Source organism: Charadrius vociferus, unplaced genomic scaffold (assembly GCF_000708025.1).
Source record: "Charadrius vociferus isolate BGI_N301 unplaced genomic scaffold, ASM70802v2 scaffold309, whole genome shotgun sequence".
Taxonomy (NCBI): Eukaryota; Metazoa; Chordata; class Aves; order Charadriiformes; family Charadriidae; genus Charadrius; species Charadrius vociferus.
In genome coordinates this window covers 2,096,854-2,105,592 of record NW_009661370.1, presented here as the reverse complement: position 1 = coordinate 2,105,592, position 8,739 = coordinate 2,096,854, and the positions used below count along the sequence as shown (strand labels likewise).

At 38.4% G+C, this 8,739-nt stretch overlaps 1 protein-coding gene across 1 annotated transcript in view; it reads left to right on the top strand.

Moving 5' to 3' along the window:
• OPN3 (opsin 3) overlaps positions 1–8,739 on the top strand; it is a 24,201-nt gene that overhangs the window by 937 nt on the left and 14,525 nt on the right. The gene's annotated exons all lie outside the window — the stretch shown is intronic.

Here is an 8,739-nt window from a genome sequence, read left to right as displayed (position 1 = left end):
GGTCCCCCTCCCGGCAGCGCCGCACGGCCGAGTTTTGGTAAGAAAGTCGACAGGGTTGAGGAAAATGATTCGGAGCAAACAGTAAATTCATGGGGAATCTGTTTCTCGGCCTCCCGCCCTTGCCGGTGTGACGGGAAACTTATTTCTTTATCCACACGTGAAACTCAAGTACTGACTTTCAGTCATAGCAGTGTCACGGTTGGTTTTTGGGAAACCACTGATTCCTGTGAAATGGGATTTTTTAGCACCAATGGATGAGTGCTTCCGCTATTTCCATTTTCAAAACTGTAAGCTCTTTACTGTTTTCTTTCCTGAAATTCATACATACATCACCTTTACAGAAGTCTGCAGAAGAATAGGTTGCAGTCCAGCTATGTACATGCAGTCTGTTAAAAGGAATATAGTTTTGTTTTTACCGATAAAGGATGCTGCAAAAGAACAGGATTGTTTCTAATAGTGAAAGTGTTTGGCTAATCAGTAACCAAATCTAATGCTCACGTCAGATCCTTTTTTCTGGCAGAGATGTATAAATTAGAGGTGGATCCCAGAGCACCAATACAATGCGTATGCACTGAAAATTTGCTCTAAGAAGGCAAATTAAAATCTTTAGTAAGCTTTGTAGCTTTCCTGCGTAATCTGTTTCACATGGCAGTATAGTCTGCCTTTGGCGGGTTGCTGGGACGAAGGTGCATGGTTGCTCGTGATCGATTTGAGTGCTGCTTCATAGTGCAGCAAAAAGCTTGTGTCTTGGAAACTGTGATGGATGCAGGATGTAGTTAGCCTTTTGGGCAAGGTTTGGTATTAGGTGATTTCTGCGGTGCACAGCTCTCAGACCTTTGTTTGCTAGTGTTATCAGGGAAAGTACTAGAAAACTTAGCTAACATAAGGCTGCCTACATCACTCAGCCAGTTCAAATACTTGAGAAACTCAAGCATCTGCCAAGCAGATTCTGTTAGGCAGCTTGAACATTAAGCTTACACAAGAGAAGTGAAGTATAGTTCTGTTCCTGTCTTTATCCCTTACATATTATACTTACTATTTTTGATGAAGGTATTTTCCATATAGGGTCAAAAAATAAGATGCATAGCAGAGATAATGTTAAAAACCAGACTGTAATAATCTCTTTACCATCTTCTGAAGACAGGACAAATAGAAAAAATGAGGTATAAATTGACAAGCAAATTGCTTGATCACACATGATTTTTAATTTCTGTTTATTTTCAGGTGTGCTATATAATTTGTCACTATAAATGTATTCAGTGTTCATGCTTTCCTGCACCCCTTAATTAATAAATTTGTTCCCAAAGAAATATGGGCAAATTCATGGGCCTTATCTAGAGTAGTCAAGCTAGCATCTCTCGTTTGTAAAGCTACATCTTCCTGTGCTGTGTCGCATTATTTTCTTCTTCCATAGTGTGTTTCAGTGGGAAGAACTTTTTTTATGATGTATTCGAAAAGTGTGTATTTGTGTGTAGTTTGTCATATGGAAGTGGTGAGTAAATGCACAACTTAATGTTCAGGATTATCTGATACTTTACATGGCAGTGGAACAAAGTAAATTCAAGTAATAGAAAATGTTTAACTTGGCTATTATAATTTGATGCTAACCTAATAAAGTTATGTCTAATCTTAAGCTTTAATTTTGTACATAGTATTGTTTTCGTATTCTCAGCTGGAAATAGAAAGATTGTTCTTTTCTGTTTGTGAAGATGAGTAGGATAGCAGGGGCATGTCAATACTGAAGAAAAAAAAATTAAAAAAAAAAAAGGTGCTCTGTAGGTAGGATCACACTGTGTTTGCCATCTGGGCTATTGCCACCACAGCTTCTATTTTCATTTTGTAGTATGTCTATGAAGAGAGCAGTAATTTGAAGTTTCTTTGTGTGGTGTTTTGTTAATGCTTTTTTAACTCTTGGTGGTGGTGAAGATACTGATCAAAGATTTCATTCAGAGTACCCAGGTATTATATTTATAAATATACTTCTCTTTTATATAAAACCCCAGATTAGCTGTTATCTTGGGGTGGCGGGGAAGGTAATATAATGGAAGTCTTGTATCTGTATTATCAGGCAGTGCTTCTTAAAGTGTAACACTCCCCCTACCACCTTCCCCCCAGGAACTTCTGGGAATGAAAAGTAGATTCATTGATCAGAAGACATACCAGAAGACAAAATTGGCAGCTTTTAAAAGTGAAGGTCTCATTAACTAAGCAGAGTAGTTACAACTGCAGTTTTCAATTGCTCTGTAAACCAAAGTGACCTAATAAAGACATTTCTAGAATCAAGTGGTGGTAGTTCTGATACCATAGATATGGAGTCTATTAAATTATAACAGATACTGTGAGGTTACTTTACTGCTGTTGATATGTGCTGGGATTCGACCCCATCCAGCTTGTTTTACATTTGATGACTCAAACCTGTTGATTCACAGCTATGTGATTACATTCTTGAGTATGAACTTGGACATTTCTGTGTGAGCTTTCTGTACCAGCCCTTCAGGTCCAAAGGCTGTTCAATCTTAAGTTCAAATACAGGAATCCTTATGTAATTTTTTTTTTCTTGGAAGAACAGACCCACTAAGCCCCAATACTTAGTGTCAGCTGTCTTCTGCATTTGTTGACCTATAAATGAGAGGTTCCCTTGACAGTAAAGAAGTTTGGGACATATGATTAAAGCTGCTTTTTAAAAAAATTATTTTCACTTTAAATTCAGAGATAATTCTCAACAAATTTTAAAAATCAGATTCTTTCCAATTATTGTAGTTAATAATCAGGAGTCACTTTGAAAATCATGGTCATGCAGCTTTATTTTTAAATTGTCACATGTGTTGTTACAAGGTTTTTGCTCATACTGTTTTGAAAGCCAAGATCAAGGTATTTCTGTGATCCTCTTAAGAATGTCAGTTGAAGGTGGCAACATAGCTACAGGTTGTCTGTCTAGGAATATGTGGCTATTTTTTTGTGTTCGTTGCAATATTCTACTTCTGCATTACAGTAACTATCATTAGGCAAGCCCATGTAGTACTATCTGCTTGTTGTGTTGCGTTGTACAGCTCAGAACTTACTGTTTGTGCTACTGCTGGCTATTTTTTTCTGGCACTTGAAAGCTTTTCATTGAGCCTCTAGAATTTGCAGAGGTCTGCTTGCTACAGTGCAAAACTGATAACTCTGACTACTGAACATCTGTCCTTGTCACACAAGTAACAATCCCAATTTTCTTTAACTCATTATATTCTAAAGTCAAGATACAGTTTAGGTACGTATGTCTTCACAAGAGAGGCCATGAAAAGAGCTTCTCTTTGCTATTACAAAGCCATTTGTAGCACTCCATATTCTAGTGTGGGGAAAATGACATAGATCAGATGACTAGCTGACAAGTCTTAGTCTAAGCTTCAATGACGTGGTTGTCTGTTTCTGACAGTAATCCCCATTTAATTTAGTTATACTGAGTTCCAGTATTTATTTTTTAACAGGTTATGTATCCCGATGGAGTGTGATAGCTACTTCAATTAAGGGATGTGTTTAAACCTTCCATGCAGGTGTGCGGTCAAGTCTATGCTGGTCCCGCTGTCTGCCACCCTCCTTGTATAAAAGCTTATAACTCTTCCCCTGTCTATATTCAACCAAGCCTCAAGTACTAGAGATCTGTGTAATCTCTTTATCTGATTTAGTAATACAGCTCATACCTGGGATGTTTGCTGTCTATCATTGAGAGCATTAGGTTTTTGGGTATAATTGCTAGAGAAGACACCTGGCAGCTAAACATACGCAAATGTCTTCATTAACAGAGAAGGATACCGTCTTACCTGAAGCTAGAATTTGTTTAATTGTGGAATATAAGCCCAGGGCATAATAATCTTTGTGAAAAGCCAGCAGATGCACATAAACAGACAAGATTTCTTAAAATGGGTGACTGTTGCATAACTTGATGCAAACAAGAGAGATTTGTATCCTGTCCATTCACAGGCAGGGGATGTCTGCTTTAATGCCTTCTGTACACAGGAATAGGCCCTGCAGGTTCAGAAGTAAGCTAATCTGATTTTGTGGAACATATATACATACCTCTCGAGCATCAATCACTTCAGCTACAAATAATAGCAACTAAGCCTTCTGCCAGTGGTGGTCTTCTAACACTTTTTGATATATTTAATTGAGCAAAGGAAGAAAGTGGAAAAACTGGTTGATAACAGGAATGGTCTTGAGGAACAGGAACCAAAATCATGTATCTGAGGCAGGCACTTGACAGAAGATTGCATAGTAAGGGTGTACTCTGGGGTATAGACTTTATATTATTAAACCTTAATTGTTTGTGATTGGCAGGCCAGTGTCACTGAAGTGTGATTAGAGACCTCTGGTTCTGCTAACTGTGAGCTGTTCTTGTAATGGTAAATAAACGCTACCAGCTTTTAATGTCAAATTAATTGAAAACATTATGACCCTTCTGGACAAGTCACCATTGCTATACAGTAGCTTGATCTTGATGAACTACCAAGTAAATGTTGAGATCCAGGTATATACTCACTTTCAGTAATGTGAACTGGAGGATGGGAAAATTTGTAAGCGGTTTTACAGACTGTACTTTCCTGTGAAAGGCTGCAGAGTGTACTGCTGAGGTTGTTTCATTTTTGCTTTAAGGCAAGCTGATTTCTCCCCTCCCCCTTCTCATACACACACACGATACTGAAATAAGGATTACTTGCCAGAGGTTGTCTTGTGGACCTGGCTTCAGTTATGGCCTATTTTAAAACAAAGCAAAAACATCTATCTGTATATAATTGCTATCTACTTCATCTAAGGCTCTTCTCTGCACACTGAAAGAACGACACCTTGTGCTACCCTCTTGCACTTGAATGATACCTTGTGCTTACCCTCAATGCATGTTATATGCACTGATTTAATCTCACTAAAAGCGTTTTCTACGGTTACTTGGCAGACAGTTTTAGGATCTTGTGTTACAGACAGCTGGAGACTCAATCAGCATGCTTTCAGCTTTAGCAATTTTTTTTTAAAGTGAATTAATCACTTGCAGGATTGAACATGGAAGAGATGATTAATATTCCACTGTAGTTTTATAGTTGAGGTGTATATAAAATATACTTGGAAGTCTTTTGTGTCTAGGAGAAGTGATTTTCATCTACCTAGATTTGACTGCAGATGTGAAAATTTGTTGAAAAATTAGAAGTGATACATAGCTGTCGCCTAAAACGTATTGTAACACCTAATTGCTGAATTCAAATAGACTGGTTCTATGTTTTGTAATGTGACACTACAGAGTGTGATTTCACCTTGTCTTGCCAGGAATGAGAAGTTGCTTCTACTAAATTGCTGCTGTCTAGCTTTTCAAATGTGAAGTAGGTGAGGAGGTATTGCAGAAGAATGGCTTTCCCGTCTGCTTCGGTATGCAAAATAATAATTCAGCACTTGGATGTAGGTTAAGGATTAATTGATACAGAAAATAAGAAGTGCTTTGACAGAAGTCATGGTCTGTCTCAGAGTTGAATCTCATTCGCAACATTATGCTGTAGTTGCTCTGTAGACGTGCTCAGTCTTCAGCAATGCATATCTGATACCACCTCCGTCCAAATTACAAGCAACATTTTGCGGGGGCAGTATGGCAAACCATGCAAGTAAGTTGTGTATTGCATGGAGAGGGCAGAAGCAATTATGCTTGTTAGAACTAATTGAAACTAACATTTCTGAAGGCATTGCAATATTTTTATTCTAACTGGGAATTACAAAGTCAGAATACGCACATCATCTGGGACACTGCAGCTCAGATGTATTTTGCACTGTCCTCTATGATGACCTACACTGTGCAGCTTGAAGTATTTAATGATGTATCCAGACTAATATGAATCCTGGAAAAGCCCAGAGTACAGAAGAAGTAACTATCACATATGAGAGAGTCAAATCTGCACCAAATGCAGTATTTCATCAGGAAAATGATAAAAAATGGCAAAAATGAGAATTTTCTTTCAAAAAAACCTCAAACAAAAAATAGCTTATCATTCCTTCCTGATTCTGAGTGGCTGGCTACTGGAGAAGAGGAAGAGTTGCTGCGTAGAAATTGCATGCTAGAGACTTAAACAGGAAGATACTTTTCTTCTGCTATATTTGACCTACGCAGCTTAAATGGGAATGACCCCATTTATGCTAGGGTGATTGCCCGGGCTTAAATCGGAGCTAAAACTAGCATCTGCAATTCCTAAACACAAAGAGTGTTTGTGTTTACAGTCAGTACTAACAGATAGGAGTATTCTCCGAGATGAAAATCTATAGGTCAGACAGGCGTTATCTGTAAACATTGAGCAGTCAAGCCTTTAAGAAAGAGTTAGGAAGACTGATTTGCTAGAAGAGTAAATCAGCCTTTAGAACCTTGGGCCTTAGTTTTGAATCAAAATACATGTATCTCAGGTATCTCAAGAAGCTTTAAGCATAGTAAAATTTGTTTCAGGTAAAAACTAAATATTGTTTTGAAACCATAGAAATAGAAATGCTTATTTTTGCTAAGAATCAAAGTAATGAATTCCCATATTTGCCTCTCCATTGCTTGAAGAAAAGTACAGGGTTTTGTTTCAGGGGCTAATAGCCAAACAATAACCATAATGGCTTTCTAGAACAGATTTATTTTTTTAATCAGCACATATTTCATCATATTAAAATATGCAACTCAGAATGAAATCTAAATCAGTGGTTTCCTCAGTGCTAGGACACAAAAACAGAATTGTACATGGAAAATGGAGCCATACGCATGCATAGATCATATATGAGGTAGTTGGAAGCAGCACAAGAACATGCATGATGTGAGCATGGAGTGGCAATAAAAAAGGCAAGGTTCTCCCAGGTGAGAACTGTCACCAAAGTGCATGACATTATGCAAAGCACTGCCTTTCTGTGGGGACAGCGCAAGTGTTTACTCGTCGTTTTGACAGTGTTAGGTTGATGGTTAGACTTGATGATCTTAAAGGTGCCTTCCAACCTATACAATTCTATGATATTATAAGAAGCCTTGCATCTGTGTGCTCTTGGCAAATCTCTGCCGAGATTTGACTTAAGTAACACCGTGACGTTCTGTGGTTACAATGGGCATTGTTACCTGCTGTTGACCAGCCAACCAAAACTGACCGAAAATCCATGTATGGGGGGGAGGAGGAGAAAGAATGGAAGATGAAGCCCTTTTTAACTTCTAATAGCTTGAAACAAAAGATTCATGCTTGCTTCACAGGGTTGGTAATGGGCTAATTTATTGAAAGGACTTTCAATGTAGGAGTAGTGACAGATATCTCAATCGGCGTGTGTATTAGATGCTTCAAGTTCCATTATACTTGGATGAATGGGCTGTATGCTGTGAATTGAGATCCTTTCTGGTCATAGATTTGCCTTTCAATTTGATTTCGGAGCATGCAAAGAAGAAAGCCAGTAGTTGTACTTACTACTGCCTCGTATTCCCATCCTTTCCTACCAAAACATGTGATATGAAAGAATGTGTTCATAGGCAGAAGGATTGAAAAAGAAATACGGACAGAGGATGGAGGCATACAGAGGACGAGACAGGCTTATGTGTGTAAGTGGGGAGGTATGACACGGATGGCTCTGAAAACAGACAAGAAAATTTTTGAGAGTGACAAATTACTTATACAAGATTTTATTTGTGTGTGTCTACTCTAGGTAACACTATGCGTAGGGTTCCTTTTTTTTTATTCTTGCCCTATCAGCTAAAAATTTTGGGAGTCACCTCCTACTGTTCCACAAGTGTATGGCTCCACTTGGAAAGTGCCACCCAGTGCTATGGGGGAATTGTCTGGCCCGATGCCACATGTTATACACCTGAAGGATATTCCATCTGCTTATCATGTGAAATACCCAGGACTTAGCCTTGCAAAGCGATGATCCATACTAGACTGTCACATATGAAAGAGACCCTGAAGTCTGCTGACTTGGCCAGCATAAAGCCAAGTATCAGATGTGTGCAACCATTCATCATGTGATAACATTGAGGACAACACACAACCACCACCTTCCCCATCCTCTGTTGCCTCAGAGAGCTTCAACCTCATGGGATATGGAGTCTCATAAATTGCTTAATTTCATAGCATGATACCATTAATACTAGGGATAGTTGCCACAGCGTCGCCAGGTACATACTTACCAGCCTCTGTGTTTTATTTAGCATATGGGTAGTTAAAGAACACTTACATCTGTTCCTTAGTGTTAAAATTCTAGGACTGTTTTGAAGCTTTGACGTCGTAGCTAGAGTCAACATGGAGAAATCAGTGTTAAAAACTAATCTGTACTGGGGGGGGAAGGGGGGATATATGTATTTTGCTCCATGAAATCCACAACAGGAGGGTTCTGTTTTTCACTCTTGTTAGTAAGTTGTTTTCAACACTTGTCTGTAGTGTGGAACCAGTTGCTAATACAAAGTAAAGCCTTGTTTTTACTTCCATTTTAACCTGAATTAGCTAACTAAGGTTAGCATCATGAATTTATAATTTTTTACAGTAGAAGCAAGCTTTCAAATTTCTTTGTAATTTTTGACCTGAATATGCAACTATGACTGGAAGTAGAGAAATTAATACCATACCACACCATTACTGTTCAAATTTGCCTAGAAGTTCAGTGAAAGGACAAAAGAAGGGTACAGCAAGTAAGACCATTTTTTTCATAGAATCATAGAATGGTTTAGGTTGGAAAGGACCTTGAAGATCATAGAGTTCCAACCCCCCTGCCATAGGCAGGGAC